Source organism: Chelonoidis abingdonii, chromosome 7 (assembly GCF_003597395.2).
Source record: "Chelonoidis abingdonii isolate Lonesome George chromosome 7, CheloAbing_2.0, whole genome shotgun sequence".
Classification (NCBI taxonomy): Eukaryota; Metazoa; Chordata; order Testudines; family Testudinidae; genus Chelonoidis; species Chelonoidis abingdonii.
Genome location: NC_133775.1, coordinates 47,714,204 through 47,731,919, shown reverse-complemented (window position 1 = coordinate 47,731,919; position 17,716 = coordinate 47,714,204). Strand labels below are relative to the sequence as shown.

At 41.1% G+C, this 17,716-nt stretch overlaps 1 pseudogene; it reads right to left on the bottom strand.

The window, feature by feature from the left end:
• Positions 1-736: 736 nt before the first annotated feature.
• The window catches only part of LOC116831217 (histone H2A.J-like), a 114,918-nt pseudogene continuing 97,938 nt past the window's right edge, over positions 737-17,716 (bottom strand).

Sequence of the window (17,716 nt, the reverse complement as noted above, 5' to 3'; positions counted from 1 at the left end):
ACATGATCAGCTTGACTTCCATATACTTTTTAGCTAGGGTATTTGACACCAAAACCTCTGCAATCTCAGAGGTCACCTGCTCATGTTAATCTTATTTTTAGCAGGAAATGCAGTGCTTGTGGAAGGTACCACCTTGATAGCTCTGCAGTCTAAAGTCCTCTACATAACCTCAGAACAGGTACAGAATGCAGATATTTCCTGTACCTCCTTGGTTATATGCCTAAACCATTATCTGGAGGGAAGTAACCTTAGGTTTGAGTTTAGTCTCCATGCCCATTCCCTTCTGAAAAGAATAGCAAGGATGGAGTTGCAGTATCTGTCCACAAGGCATTGTACTGAGACTGCTAATAGATTTCATGTAGGCCATTGATCATCAATAAGATGCTAATTAATTTTGTCCCTCCCTTTGAGGCACAAAGGTTCCACTAATTGCAGTGATATTGTTTCATTAGTTGTGAGTCCTCTAGGGTTTTTGCTCTTCAGCAACCATAAAAATGAGCGTGTAATTTAGAACCTCTGATACAGTAAATGAGACAATGCCAGCGGTAACTTTGTATTTTAACTTGTTTCTCTGTTTCATGAGCAAACAACAGTTATCTAACCACTGGGCCCAGGAACTGAAATAAGTTTTGTGAAACAGATACCTTAAAAATTAGACTGGCAGCTACTCTGAACTTCTACAAAACCTGTTTAGTCAACACAAAGGTAGACAGAATGCTCAAGCTGTCCTAGTTTTTTAGAGTAAAGATTCCCAAATTTTTTTGCTCTTGGTCTTGTGACTCTCCGTTTTCTTGGACAGCAGCATGGCCTGGATGTTGGACACCCCTTGAGCAATTGTAACTTTTCCCAGTAGCTTGTTGAGCTCCTTGTCATTATGGATGGTGAGCTACAGGTGACGGGGGATGATCCTGGTTTTCTTGTTATCCTGAGAAATGTTGCCAGCCAGCTCCAGAATTTCAGGGGTCAGATACTCTAGCACTGCAGCCATATAGAGAGGGACTCCAGCCCCTACTCACTCAGTGTAATTCCCTTTCCAAAGTAGCCAGTGCACACAGCCCCAGGGGATCTGAAGCCCGGCACACAAGGAGCAAGATTTAGCCTTGGCCCTCACTTTACCTCCCTGCTTTTCTCAATCTGATATTGCAAGTGGTGCTCGAACAGTCCTTGCTATGAATAAACAGAAAAGCTGTCCTACTGATGGGTATTCAGTAAATACATCTAGCTGAAAACGAGAGAAACAATGTAAGTTCTTTCACTTGTTCTTTCATCTAGGAAAAAAAAGTTCTCAAAGCATGATTTTCTCCTTTCAATATACAAAAGGATGCTATTGGTTAAGGAGCTAATCAAAAGCTATTCTGAGAGCTTGGTTATGTAGCATCGATCATTCTGAAAATAAAAATATTATCAGCCTAAAGGCAAAGTTTTCTAATAGGAAGATGCAACGTTGTAAAATTATTCTGTTATATTTTGATTAAAAGGACCTTCATGGCAGGTGTTTATCACTGGTTAGAAAAATGTATGTGCTGTTTTCTGCTGTGTAAAAGTGCTGAACAGTCGTCAGATTCTCAGCTGGTGCATATGGTTAATTCTATCAACTGCAAACTCTGCATCTTGGTATCTCCCCTTCTATAGGCACACAGAGAATTTTCAAAAGTGTTTAAGCCCCATTTTAAAAAATGACTTTAACCTCAGTGAAAATCAATGAATATGGGCTCCTAATTAACTGACACATTCCGGAAAATATTTTTGGATCTGATCATAGGATTGGCTGCCTGTATCTTAAGAATGCATGTTACCTAGCAACTCTGCAGTTTTCTGTGTTATGTTTATTTTAATTATTTTATAATAACTATAATGGGCTAGGTTTTTCACCTGGTGTAAATCAGCATAGCTCCGTGGAAGCCACTGGTGCTACACTAGTTTACACTGGCTGAGGATTTAGAGCAAGTTATTCAATTACCTTTACTGATTCTCTTTGTCCCTAACCTGTTGTCTCTCACATCTGTATGTGTCTGATCTGCATATATCATATCATTCTTTTAAGAAAACCTTCTGCTTCAAATAGTCTGTTTATTTTCTCTTTTTACAGCACTGTCAATTCAAGTTAGTATTTAGTTCCAACCCCTGGAGAACTGTCATCCAGAGGCAATATTTTAGGGAATGAAATAAATAAAAATCTTGGTGAATTGCTTTGTTTTGGAGTACTCGCCAGGTAATGAGGTAATATAGGAACTCCTGCAGACATCTACTTGTAGAGAACCCTCTCTTTAGTATATTGCTATTTGTAATAATATGCTGTGACTACATTGAAAAAGCGACCTCCATAAAATGCCTTTTTATTTGACTCTCATTTTGGTAGGAGATCAATCACTTTGATCACATTTTTGTACTGCTTCACTGCTAGAAGTACAGTAGGAGATTTCTGATGAATGTGTTTGAAACATGTGGAAACACACTTTAAGTCTCTGCTTTTTAGATGATCACAGTTTGACAGTTTTGTCTATGTTCAAAGGCAGCCTAAGAATTGGATATATTGTTAGCCAGCTGCTAAATCTATGAAAAGCCTTCCTGGAAAGGAAAGGGGGGAAAAAATAGTTTTGAATTTGGTTGGAATGGAGCTCAATAATTCTCTGGACTGTTTTTAGGAAAGCTAAAATAAAGCTGATTAAACAGCAACATTGTACACAGTTTAAGCCTGCCTAGAGATAATGAAGGTCAACACAGGATTCCCACATAAAAAGGACAGATTAGATATTTTGAACATAAATCCAGTTGATAATAAAATCTGTAAATGGAAACCTTTTCTGTGTTGTGTAATACTAATGCATGACATTTTGCTGTCCATATAATCTTTAGCTTTACTGTCAATATTATTCCATTACACTGATTACAGAAAATGAATTAAGCACTATCAGAATGGAAGGCATGTTTTAATAGCAATGCAATTATTAATCCTTTATGATGCAGGACTATAATAGTGTTCAATTTAATGCAGTAAAAACTATCTGCTCCAATAACCCCATCACTAAAATTATGATCTGTAATTAAGGATAGACTAAAATTCCATTTCAAGCATGTAAACTATGCCTTATAATAAATGTCTAGCTGTAAAGATGCGCTAATAGTACTGCCCACATATGTAATAATTTGACTAACGTCAAAGCTAGATTTGATCTTTGTTTTGTTTAGATGAAATTAAGCTGAGCTTTCAGACAGCAATCACAGTTGCCAAATAGATCAAACAAGCAAAAGCAGCGTATTAGTGGTTACATAAGAATCTCCCTTGCAAACAGTGATTTCCAGTGCCCATATGTGACTGTCCCACTTGCAAAAATAACTTGCAAAAACATTTCCAAATATTGGACTTGATTCTGGTGTCCATACTCAAGCAAAATCTCATCTGACTACGGACTAGAGCTAATACTGTTTTACTTTATCTTCAGAGAAACTTGATAGGCATTTCCCCTTCCCCTAAGGGATCTTAACACCTCGAAAACAGGAGGCACAATTGCATGTGTTGAAATGTTTGCATTTACTTTCTGCCCTGTTCACAAGCTGTATGTTGGGGAGGGGGAAGGTGATGAGCCCTCAGCGGTGAAAGGACAGGTTAAAGACTATTTAGAAATTCTGGACATGCACAAGTGCGTGGGGCTGGATGCACTGCATCCAACGGTGCTGAGGGCGTTGGCTGATGTGATTACAGAGCCATTGGCCATTATCTTTGAAAACTCATTGCGAATGGGGGAGGTCCTGGACTATTAGAAAAAGGCAAATGTCATGCCAGGAGGAGAATCTGGGGAACAACAGACTTGTCAGCCTAATGTCAGTCTCTGGAAAAAATCATGGAGCAGGTCCTCAAGGAATCCATTTTGAAGCACTTGGAGAAGAGGGAGGTGATCAGGAACAGTCAATATGGATTCACCATGGGAAAGTTATGCCCGACCAACCTGATTGCCTTCTATGATGAAATAACTGGCTCTGTGGATATGGGGAAAGCAGTGGACATGATATCTTGATTTTTGCAAAGCTTTTTATATGATCTCCCACAGTATTCTTGCTAGCATATTAAAAAGTATGGATTAGATGAGTAAGGTGGCTAGAATGCTGGCTAGATCGTCGGGCTTGATGGGTAGTGATCAATGGCTCAATGTCTAGCTGGAAGCAGGTATCAAGCAGAGTACCCCAAGCATCGGTCCTGCGATCCAGTTTTGTTCAATATCTTCATTAATGATCTCAATGATGGGATGGACTGCACCCTCAGCAAGTTCACAGATAACACTGTGCTGGAAGGAGAGGTAGATACGCTGGAGCGTATGGATGAGGTCCAGAGTCACCTAGACAAATTGGAGGACTGAGCCAAAAGAAATCTGATGAGGTTCAACAAAGACAAGTGCAGAGTCCTGCACTTTGGAAAGAAGAATCCCAGGCACTGCTACAGGCTGAGGACTGTCTGGGTAAGCAGCAGTTCTGCAGAAAAGGACCTAGGGGTGACAGTGGATGAGCAACTGGATATGAGTCAGCAGTGTGCCTTTGTTGCCAAGAAGGCTAACAGAATATTGGGCTGCATTAATAGAAATGTTGCCAACAGATTGAGGGAAGTGATTATTCCCCTCTATTCAGCACTGGTGAGGCACATCTGGAGTATTGCATCCAGTTTGGACCTGCCCACTACAGAAAGGATGTGGACAAATTAGGGAGTGTCCAGCAGAGGGAAATAAAAATTATTAGGAGGCTGGAACACATGACTTACAATGAGAAGTAGAGGGAACTGGGCTTATTTAGTCTGCAGAAGAGTAGAGTGAGGGTGGATTTAATAGCAGCCTTCCTACCTGAAGGATGGAGCTAGGCTGTTCTCTGTGGTGTCAGGTGAGAGAACAAGCAGCAATGGTCTCAAGCTGCAGTGGGGGAGGTCTAGGTTGGATATTAGGAAAAACTTTTTCACTAGGAGGGTGGTGAAGCACTGGAATGGGTTACTGAGGGAGGTGGTGGAATCTCCATCCTTAGAGGTTTTTAAGGCCCAGCTTGACAAAGTCCTGGCTGGGATAATTTAGTTGGGATTGGTCCTGCTTTGAGCAATGGATTGGACTAGATGACCTCATGAGGTTTCTTCCAACCCTAATCTTCTATGATTCTTCCATAAGTATGATAGTTTGAGTCTGTTAGGTGGTAAGATAGGTTGTACTCAACCTGTGGATGCAAATTTGAGATTTTGTAAAAATGAGCAAATTTGAGATTTTGTAAAAAAAAGAGCAAAATTACTCTTTGCAGTTTTAGATGCCATTTTAGAAGACTTGAGTCTCTTTTCTGCAGCATCCTGAATGAACATATTATTTTGTATTATTACATTGTAATTTAGCTTTCTTGCACATATCAATGGCTATAGAAACAAGAGTTTACTTTTGTTCTGTCTAAAGCTGACCTTTGCCATGGAACTAACATAGGTCCATGCATTCAATAAGATCTCAGTAGTGTGTAAATAATTATTTGAAATAATGTTAATATCAAACAGCCAGATTCTGCACTGGCTTACATCCTTGTACAACCTCAATGAGGTAATGGTAATATTTACCCTGTGCTTACTGCACAAGCTGATAAAAGCAAAAAATATCTCTCCATTAAATTTTGCCATTGTATTTCAATATTGTAGCAAATATTTAATAAAAGACCAATCAGCATTCAGAGTAACATGTCCTAATGACCAATTCCTACCACTGATTTGCACAGTACATCCTGACAATCCATTGTTATCTATGGGAGTTTCATGTACAAACCAATGGAAGGACATAGTAGTGAGGGTGTATATTAACTTTTCGTACAAGAGGTAAAACTATCTCTAAACTGGAATCTACCATTACTGTGATCAATGCTCCCATTACTTACATTCATATCATGGATGGAACATGGGGTTAGCAAACAGTGCTGAAATAAACATGGCTATATGGAACTGAGGCCTCAGTCCTGCCATTTGATCCACACATGTGTAGGGGTCTCCTGTGCAGATCAGCTTACAGAAACTGGGCCTAAGATAAGTGTGTTCTACATTCTGATATACCATTAATGACAGCTGGGGGAAGGCTTCTCTTAGGTGAAAGGCTGCTTTCCTCCTGATAAGGGAAGCAAGCAGGCTAACAGACTGTTTGGGGAAGCACTAGCACCCAGAGGCCAGCATAATGAGTCGACATCCCAAAGAGGGACAGGGAGAGGTATTCCTTTTGTGTTTTACAAACTTATTTCTTTCTGTTTGGATGAAAATTACTCCTGGAGTCTACCCCGATGCCCATCGTGTAAATACCAAAGAATTAAAGACTCAAGTGAGGAATAAAAACTCTCCAGAGTGTGACTGATTTACTCCAGGTCCCCACCACCAGAAGGGTAAACACCAAGTGTGGTGAGGTGAAGAAGGTGCCTTACCATACCACTTAATATTTCATGTAAGGTAGAGCTCTCTGCTATGTATGATTTGGAGTCTGGACCAGAGTTGTAGATCCTGTTTCTTTTTCTGGAACTAATTCACTGAGTGATAATGGGAAATTTTCTATCTCTAACTCTATACTCAGACATCAAAATAAGGATCCTGATTTCCCCCGGCCAATCTCTGCTGAAAAATGAATTTCAGTTCCATTGATTTCACATTTGAAGTGTCATGGCCATCCCCTCTGTACCGCCATTTCACTGTCTGTAAATTGGATACACATAACACTTGGTACTTTTATAGAGGTGTTAGAAAGATTATTTATATAGTGCTTAGTGATCCTTCTACAAAAGGCACTGCACAAGTACAGAGGACTCATAATAATAAAATTATTTCCTGTTGTCTTATCTCAAGTTTGTAAAACTAGACTGTGGAGAAGCAAGGACTCATCCAGTGAGGCACCTCCTGCTGGTTGTCCAGGGAATTAGCTCTCCAGCCTCAGGGACACCCTCTACCAGGAGATGTCCCACCTGCCACTGGTCCCATGTCCCCCCGAGACCTCAGTGCCTCTTTACCTTGGGTGCTGCCTCCTGGCAGTACCTCCACAATTATGAGTTTTATCTCCCCTCCCTGGGGAACCCCAAATCCTCTATCCCCACCTCACCTCACTCTATGGCTACTGCTAGTCACCATCTAGCCCTCACTCACTAGGGCACACTGCAGTGTATAAGCCATTAATCACTGACAAAGCAGGGTTTGAACCTACTGTCTTTGCCTAATCCCTGGGCTACAGCCTCTACAACCTCAGTACCTGTTTTGGCCTTGCACAGGGCCTGCAGCCTGGGGAGCTGCTAGGCAGGCACTCCATAGCTCCTCTCGCCTTGCCTTGCCTTGCCTTGCCTCGCCTCGCCTTGCCTCGCCTCGCCTCGCCTCGCCTCGCCTCGCCTCGCCTCTGCTCTGCTCTGCTCTGCTCTGCTCTGCTCTGCTCCCAGGCAGCTAGGTCCTTCTCCCTCTGAAGTTGGAGAGGGAATGTATCTAGCTCCTGGCTCACAGGCCTCTTATCAGAGCCAGCTGAGATCTGATTGGGGCATGGCCCAGCTGTGGCTGCTTCCCCAGTCAGCCTAGCTTTTGGCTGGCAGCTCCAGCCCTCTCCCAGGGCTGGCTGTAACCTTTTCCATGCCAGGGAATGGGTGACCACCCCGCTACATAGACCTTTCCTGGAGTTCCTCTGGGCAGCATCCACTGGCTCTCGACGCCTTCGAGGAGCAGTGGGCGCTGTCCGGCGTTCTCTGCTCGGTGTCCCCGTCAGGTTCCCTTTTTATGACCCTCTTACCGCACTCCCATCCCTGTTCTTTTATTAGTTGCCCCCCGTAATCAGTGGGCTTCTGTGGTCCTGTGGGTCCTCCCATTAGGCTGGGGGGGGATCCTTTAGTGGAGCCCGCCCACTTCCCGGAAACCCAATAGATACATAGACCTTTCCCGGAGTTCCTCTGGGCGGCATCCACTGGCTCTCGACGCCTTCGAGGAGCAGTGGGCGCTGTCCGGGGGTCTCTACTCGGTGTCCCCATCAGGTTCCCTTTTTATGACCCTCTTACCGCACTCCCGTCCCTGTTCTTTTATTAGTTGTCCCCCGTAATCAGTGGGCTTCTGTGGTCCTGTGGGTCCTCCCCTTAGGCTGGGCGGGGGGGATCCTTTAGCAGTGGGCGGGCTTCTCCCCCACTGCTAAAGGAGCAGTGCTTTAAGCACTAAAGGAGCACTGCTAAAGGAAGTGGGCTTCTCCCGCCCACTTCCCAGGAACCCAATAGATACATAGACCTTTCCCGGAGTTCCTCTGGGCAGCATCCACTGGCTCCCTTGACGCCTTCGAGGAGCAGTGGGCGCAGTCCAGGGTTCTCTACTCGGTGTCCCCATCAGGCTCCCTTCTTATGACCCTTTGACTGCACTCCTGTCCCTGTTCTTTTATTAGTTGTCCCCTGAAATCAGTGGGGTTCTGAGTTCCTGTGGGTCCTCCCCTTAGGCTGGGGTGGGGGATCCTTTAGCACTTCTCAGAAACCCAATAGATACATAGACATTTCCAGCTTCTGAGATTTTATAACAAAAGAATTCTGATCACCTTACTCATGATATAGTGATTCAAATGTGTGAAATTAATTTTCAAACTCAACTGGCAGCTGGGTTTAAAATCCACAGAAACAGACACTGTGAGTACAGAAAGTTGACAGTAATTTTCAAGCCTAGTGTACCAATACATTTGCTTCTAAGAATTTATTGTCAATCGGTTGATTTGAGAAAGTTTTCTTTTTCTTCTTTACAGCGTTGTGTTGGAATTTGAAAGATTAGTACAATCAGGCATGCTAGAATTCAGTAAATAGCAAATCTATCATGAACTGGAATGATAATGAAACAAAAATCTTCCAGTTACAAAGAGGAAAAGGTAGAATGTCTCAGAAGGCAAACAAAGACTACTTCTTTGAACTTATTATTACAAAGCGGAAAGGAACCTTACCTGTCAACAAATTGGTGGTAGTAATTTATTTTATGTTGCTGGGAGGGATCTGTTATGTAAAATAAATCAAGGAAGAACAAGTGCACTAATCTTCAGTCTTGCAAGCTGCTGTGCTAACGTGCGGCAGGGTAGGTAGTAGCACTTGCCTTTCTGACCCCAGAGTAGTCATGAAATGTAGTTGCCTGAAATGTGCATGAACTCTAGCCATTGGCCAGATGGTGTAGCTAATAGAAGGAACAAAATGCTGTAGCTTGTACTCCATAAAGCCAGCTTTATTCACTATAACCTTTGGCTCCCAGTTCAACAATATTTCTCATTGTAAAGAGTTTTTATTATGGTCAATTGTTAAAATACTCGTGGCCTGATTAAAAAAATAGCCATGTTTCACTAATCCATCCAAGCAGCTTTTTATCCTTTGTGAAAGATTGTTTTAATTTTTTTTTAATGATTTTCCTTTGGATTATGCATATTTCATGTACACAGCACAGACCATTAAGAAATCATTTGGTTTAAAAACAAACAAACATGTAAGGCTTCATCTATTTGGCTTTTCATTGACTTGTTGCTCTGTCTCAGGGCAATAGGAAATAGTCTTTTCCTAACTACTTCTCTTCTGTAGATAAAGCACTGAGAAGAGGAATGTTAGGAAATCCAGTTAGGAAGCTCTATGACTTTCTACCTTACAGAATTCCTTTTCCATGCTATCTTCAGGGGCATGGATTTATGGACCGTTGGCAGGGCAGGAAAAGTGTGGGGCATTAGAGACCAAAGATTTATGGGACAATCCGGAACCATTCTCCAGCAGAACAGAATAGAGACAAATGAAGAAAATGGTTAGAAGCATAGAAAGGTTTCCGTATGAAGAGACATTGAAAGGACTGGGATGCCTTATTTCTGTGGACCTTCCACAAGCATGCGCTTGGCATGCTGGGACCTGGAGCGGCCCAGATTCCCAAATTACAGTAATCAGTATAGATATGAACTTTGATGTATAGACTTTTATTTATTTTCAAAATGTACATAAATTATCATTAAGGACAAGTGTTCTACTGGTGTCCTGACCACTACGTTGCCAGCTTAGCTGGTTGAAGACAGCCCAGGACGATGAATCTTTCAAGTTTATTGTATAAAATGAGGGGGTTTTTTTAAATTAAACTTGAAAGTGAAGCATTCATAACATAGGCAGAAAAACTGCTCTCAAAACCTTCCAGAATTATTTCTTAATCCAGTACACAGCTAAACTTCAAGGCAAGGCAAATCAAAAACTCTACAATTGCTTACAAAGTGAATAATATCTGTTAGCTTGAATCTGGTGCAATAATTGCTAACACACTCATTTGAATACCTTTGAATCCATACACATTTGCATAAAAAACAATCTATATTCTCAAAAAAAATGAAGCATGAGAACACATTTCAGAACTCAAAGCATATGGTGAAATAAATTAGGACCCACAAAGTAGCTTCTGTAAGTAGATTCCTTGGAACACTCTGAAAAATTGTCTACAAACTTAGACCTGTCAATCCACCAAATTAGGCACCCACACTACCAGCATTTGCAAATCATTTTTCAACATTATTACTACGATTCTTGACACTTGTGCAGTGCATATTCTTTTCCCCCACTGGTTCACAAGGAATCTTGAGAGTGTATTTTTAATGGCATGCTGCAAAGGGATGTTATAAAAGTTATTTCCTCCCTGTTGAGTAAAAGCTTAGGCACAGACTCTTTAGTCTACACTAACAGGGTTATTCTGACTTATTATTCAAACTGATGCTTTTTTCTCAAACTACAGTATTAGGAACATTTGCCCCCACGGTGTAAACCAAAGCCTGCTGAACTCAAATGGAGTCTTGCCATTGATTTCAACGGTCTTTAGATTAGGCTCCTAAATTAGTAAATCCTTATATGACCACCTAACAATAGGATCTTTGGAGAAAAATATAAATCAAGCTAAATCTAATTTTCAAATATCACAACCAATCTTGCATCCCACTTCACAGTATAGTAATGGGAGAAGCTACATGTAAATCACCTTTCTCAAAAATACCTTTCTCTTTCCACGGGCAGAAACTGCTTCAATATTCATATGTATTTGAGGGATGAAAATCAAAAACTCTGGTAAAGGAAGGACCCAAGGCCAGCTGTATGTAATAAGGTTGCAATTCCACTAACATTTCCTAGTGATAGCAAAATAAAGCATGAAACTACATGGGTTGTTCATATACGCTGTTTAATGTCTCAGAACATTACATTAGTATTATGAATTTAATTCAATTTGTGTACATTTCAGGGCACTGTATTGCCACAGGCCAGCTGACCATTTAAGGAGAACTGGCCTCAGCCTTGCCTATGAGTTAGTAGTTATCCTTCAGCTGATCCAGATCTGGTATCTTAATTACAGTTAGTGATGCCAGCTGTGAAAGGGTCAGAGAGGGTTACATAAATGGGGGAGATCTCAACTGGGGAGAGACTCAGAAAAGAAGTATAAGAGGTGGTCTATTTATGTGGGAAAAGTCTGGTGAAGGTGGGTAGGAAAGAGTCATTGGGAGCAGGTCAGATTCCTGTGACAGGCCCTGGAATATGGCCTGTAATAAGTAAAGTGCTTCTCTAGGTGAAGCTGTTAAAGTGCATAGTGAGGTGAAGTAGTGGAGAAACTTGTTATAAAGAAGCTTCTCCAGAAACAAAGCTGGAAAGGCAGTGCTTAGTCAAAGGAGCAAGTAAAGGACTCTGAGAGTGTGGTTGGAGCAGATAACGTCTCCTCTGCTTGACATGGGTATAAATCTTCTTTGTTTGGCAGTTGGTATGGATTCCTTAGATGACTTTTTGTTTTCTCAGGAATGGAGAGAGGTTACTTGGCCAGAAGGCTGGGCTGTGGAAGGCATAGCTAGAGGCAGACTGTCTTGGGCTCAGAGAAGAGGTCAACAGAGGGTGTCCTGGATGAAGCGTCCTGTGATGCCATGCTTGTATGTTGGGAGTGCTACCATAGTAAGTGGAACTGCATACATCAGTGTTGTTCAGTGATGTCCTATGTATTAACCCCCACCAGTGTAATATCCAAATATATCCCCTTACTGCTCATGTGAGTTAGAGCTGCTGAAACATTGTGATGCTTTTTATAACCTTATGGTGCAAGGTGATAATTGCTTGTCAACTAGGGGTCTGATGTAACTTTTTCAGATTGTCATTAAGAAAACACTTTCTGTGGAGCCCTGAGGTTCCTTTGTATGGAAAAACAATTATACTCAGAGGGTTGCTGATCAGGCTTGCTTTGGAAGACTGTGTGGTTCCAGAGGAGATGTTGTGAGTGAGAGAACCTTCCCAGGTGTAAACCTCAGGCACTGGGACAGGGAGAGGACTGCTAAGAGCTGTAAATTGGTGAGAGGTCCTAGAAAGACAGAGACACAAGAAAGCTATTTATTGGCAAAGAGCAATGATGTCTTACCTGAGGTTTTTTCAAAAAGACAGTTGCCTGTATGCAGTTTACTATCTCTGTGGAACCCCTAGAGTAAGAAGTTAATGCAAACTCTCCAGCTACATTTAGGGCCCCCAAAAAAGCCTTGTGACAAGATCCCCAGAGGAGAGGGTCATTGTTTGCTGACTATCTATCTGTTAGAGAAGGTGAAGGTAAAAAATCTGAGTTATGTAAAGAAATGTCTGACCTGCCCAGCATTTGTGGTTCTGGAACTAAGACTGATGAACTTGTGACTATGGGGGAAACCCAGTTGTGGCTTTTGAAGGACTAAAACCTACCAGAGCCCTAGGTTGGAGCTGGGAGTTGACATCTTGTAAGCTTTTAAGCATGCATGTAGGTTCTTATTGTTTTTGTTTTTCCTTTTCCTTCTCTTCTCTCATCTTCTCCCCCCCACGTCCCCCGTAATGCTTTTTTTACCTTTTAGAATAGAGGTACATCCTTTAAAGGAGTTGTGTTGTAACTTCTAACTGTGGGCAATACATTGGTCACAGACCTTGGAGAGCTAGCAAAGCACAGGTGTGGGCCTTCTAGACAATCTCATTTACTGGAGATATTACAATATAAGGCACAAAGCTGTGCAGCCTTAAAATCCTTAGTCAGGAGGAAGTGAGATGCAGGTCTCTGCCCGTGAGATGTGCCAGCTGGGAGTCACTCCTAAAGTTGGAGCCCTGGGTGGACCACGGATGGGGAATACAGGTTCAGTTACCTTGAAACTGTGAAGTTGACAGTCATTTTGCTCAGAATCTTAGATATTGACTGCAAATCTATTTTCAGAGGAAAAGTCTCTGAAGGCATTAACTTTTTATAGGACCTATTTCAGTCTAAGACCATTCAGAGAAACAAATGTTTGTTCATTTATAAATGACTTCTGTGCTCCCAGAGTATAAATATTAAAAGTATTAATCCTGATGGATGGTCCCATAAACTTGAGAATGCAGGCTCAAAACACATTCCCTGTTTTCCTTTCTCTGTTTAGTCTCACTTGCATTCAATAGACTATAAACCCTCTCTATTTAGTTGTCATCTTATTCATGTCTTGCTGTTATTTTTAACTCTTAAGTGTCAGCAGCTCTGACTTGAAAAGTTGTCACCTGTATTCCCTTTCATTGTTAGAAGCCAACTTCACACTTGGTTGGCATATTTATCTAATGTCATGTAGGATTCTACACTGAAATATATCATCCTAACTGATTTGTGCTTTGTCACCCTCCGAAACTTGAGCCTGACTTTGTTAATCCATAAGTTAAAATATATTAAGCAGGAATTGATAAGGACTAATGAGCTGAATAGTCTTTAATAGGCATAGTTGTCTTCAGAGAACATGCTAACTGTTAACAGTAAAATGGGGAAGAAGCTTTTGAAATTGTCATTCAAAAGTCATATTCCAATTTCATACAATAAATTCTATTTAATCCACATAATGTAAAATATTAAAAGTAGACCCGCTACTCTGTAGATATTTTTTACAGATAAAAGCCTATATTTATGTGCTATAGTTAAAAAAGAAAACACATGGCTGTCTTCTGTTCATGGTAGTGATTCTGCCTAAAACACTCCCTGAGAAATGTTATGTTGTGTATAGTCCATACACCCTCTTTTTAAACCACTGAATCATACAAGCAAGATATTTCTGATTGTTCAGAGCTAATGAAGACTGTTCTGTTTAAAAATGGAATGACTTTTCATGTTGTCTTTGAAGACACCATTCAGAGAACTCGTGTGTGTTTATAGTTAGGAAGCACAATGAAAATGCTAAGAAGATCTTGAGTTCAAAAAGAAAATGGTACTACAAAAACCCTTTGGAATTACTTTCAATTTATTTTACTAAAAGAGTAAAATTTTAAGCATCTTAGATCTTATATATTTAATGCTCAGGGTACAGCAGCATGAAACCACTTGCGGTACTGTGTAATGTTAAAGTAAGAAAGCAAAAAGCTGTATGTCTGCACTGCAATTTATGCTGAGGTTTACAGGAACATTCTGATGCCAGTTGTGCATAACAAAAAAACATTGGGGAAGGTGTTGGGGTCGGGGGGGGAGACACTTAGTTTTGAGACATTTCTATGCTACTAATTGCTCAGAGTACATTGGTACCAGGATATTAAGTACAAGGCTCTGATAGTAATTCTGGATTTATGCCATTGTAACTTTGTAAAAGCCTGCTTTTAGTTTATTTCTGGTGCAACTCTACTGCTTTTTAGCAGAGCTCCACCAGACGAGTTTGGCCCAGAATTCCTAAAAATATCAAATGTGTTCTACATTCCCTTCACTAGGCCTATGTAGATCTGAAATACATCCACTGAAGTGTGAGGGTCTGAAGCTGGGGGGGATCCCTCCTGTGTTCTTCCAAGTCAACTATAGCCTGATAATACCTATTTCAACAGGCTATTCCTGTTCTAGAGACCAGCCCAGAGCATTCCATTTGTAAGTAGTCCTGTGCCATGAGTATCCTGTCTTGTACAATGGAAGGTACATTATGGTCTAGGATAAGCAGGTACTGTCTCCCTAGTAGGGTGCTGAAGGGTGAGTGCAGCAGCTCCATAGCTAAGAAGAATGGTGCATCTCTTGGCAAACTGTTGTGAATCCATTCCTATTAGATCAGTACCAGGCTGTACTACTTTCTCCAATCCTCTCCCTCCCCCGGGATACCTGAGCAGCTGCAGCAGGGTTCCTGAAAAGCTTATTAGGGTCCAGAACACAATATGGCAGTACAGATGTCATCTTATTCATAAGGAGGCAAACTCTGCCCCGCCTATGCTACCAACAGGATTGAGGAAGAATTTAAGGAGAGGAGATGTTTACACTTGACTTCACATGGACGGGGAAAAATTAAACAAGTGTTTCTCCACACAACACACAGCCAAACTGTGGAACTCTTTGCCAAAGGACGTTGTGAAGGCCAAGACTATAACAGGATTCAAAATTCATGGAGGATAGGTTCCTCAATGATTATTAGCTTAATTTAGCTAGGAGGGGCAGAGATGGTGTCCTTAGCCTCTGCTTGCCAGAAGATGGAAATGGGTGGATCACTTGATTGCCTGTTTTAGTTATTCCCTCTGAGACACTTGGCTGGATGGACCTTTGGTCTGGCCCAGTATGGCTGTTCTTATGTTAACTTGGCCTTAGAACAATATCTGACATGTGTAGAACACCTTTCATCTGGGGTTCTCCTAAAATGATCTTTGTGAAATGCTCCATGTGGACAAAATAAAACACCTGAAGGATCAGTAACTTCTAGACAAAACATATCACCATGAGTCTGTGATGGACCTGCCATGCTAACATTTGGCTTCCTATGCTGCTACTCTTGTCTTTTAGTAGCATTAATCCCACTGTAGTTCTAAAATCTGATGGATACCTTGCAATAATGATACCTTGCAATAATGTTGTATTATTGAGCCAAAGCATCACAAAAGATCTCTCATGCTGGGCTTTATATAAATGCACTCTTTGCCATTTTAGTATTGTTGGTCTTTAATTATTTCCCTGGTTTAGGGGAAAAGCATATTTTGATTACAAGTAAAATACATTTTGCATCCTAATTTCATTTATACAATCTTTTAATTTAAATGCGTATATATTGGTAGGGAAGACTTCTATTCTACTGGCATACTTATGATTCTATTTTAATTCAATTTAATACCATTCATTGAAGTTAAGGAAGTATCTCATAATTAGACAGGATTAAAACTGTCACCAGATAGAAGGGAAGAACCAAATGGAAATTTCCTTTTACTGAGATTTGGCTTATAGCTTCACCAGAAGATCAACGAGACATCTATGGTTCTTAAGGCCACACCTGTCTTTGCATCTGACTTCTGTTTTTAACTTTAGATGTTGCAGTGGGTGCTCTTCTGACATGAATCTTCTATCCAGGCATCACAAGTTGAAGGAATAAATTTGAATGTTTGTTAAAAGAATATTTAACTGTTTTGTAGGAGTGACAACAGTTGCCTGACAACATACATACGTAATGTTACTGTAGTACAATATCATACTGATGAGGTTTTATAATAGAACAAACTTATTGTAAACTTTTTTCTCCAGTCTGGTATTGTATCTTACTAGACTATAGAACTCTGTCTTCTACATCCAGTCATTTGAATAGCATATTAGTATACAAATAGATCACTTGAAATCAATGGGACTTCATACAGACCATTTATGCTGCTTAAAGTGAGTTAAAGATGGCAGACTCTGCCCAGTAATGTTGAGCTCCCATCTTCAGGTCTGTGCTTTCAAAAAGACTAGAGTATCTAAACACAGCATTTACTTATTCTAAAATCTGCAAATGTGGTTTCCTGCAGTCAGGCACATCAATAAGTGACCTGGTCATCAAAGCTACCTCTGAAAATCAGCCTCCAAATTTGGGTACCTGAAAACTGAGGCCACTGACATGTTTCTAGCAAACAGGAGTGGCTAAGTGTGTATCTGGATTGTGGTATACTTGCTGCTTGACAGCACACACAGTATCTTTCAATCTGTTTGGGGGACCCTGTGTGTGCTGATCCTAGCAGCCTGCTATGCAAGACAGCTTCTTAATGAGGCTGTGATCCCTAAGTCTTTTAGCACCCAACAATCCTTAACCAGGGGGCAGGGCTTCTCAGGGAGACAGGGCTTTAAAAAGCCCACTCCTAAGCATCTAGAGGAGCTAGCAAACGGGAGTTTTGAGAGGCAGTTTACAGGTGGTATGTGAGCAGGGGCTAGAACACAACATTCTTTAAACTTAAACCCAAAACACCTCCTTAATATAAACAAAGGAACCAATTGCAGGAGTAAAAAGAGAATGCAGGCAGAACTCCAGCAACAAAGTGAGGCGCTACGCAATTTATTGCACCCAAGGCAACATGTATAATTACCTGCCCTACAGGCAGGTGGTGTATGTGTGCATTCTATGCAAGGAGCTTCTAGCCCTCAGACCACGTGTGAGACCATAGTGGCTGAACTGGAAGTTGAGGGAGACGGGTACATAGATGTGACTTTCTGGGACATAGAACAGTCCTGCCTCTGATCTGACAGTCTCTGTGCTGTTGAGGAAGATGAAAGTCCCAGGGAAGAAGAGCATCGAACTATAGTAGAGAGGAAACAATCTCATATTTGGGACCTTATTTCTAGATATTGTGGTACCCTCTTTCCCTAAGGATACTTCTCCAGGGGAGGGAACTCCAGCTATTAGACAGGTATTAATAACACTGGTCTACAATTTTTGAGAAGTTGTCTGCTTCAGAGATAAAATGTGGTATTTATTATGTATTTTGATGTGCTGAATTCAAATATGACAATTAAAACAACTGATTGGCTACTGTTTCTAAGATATTTAAG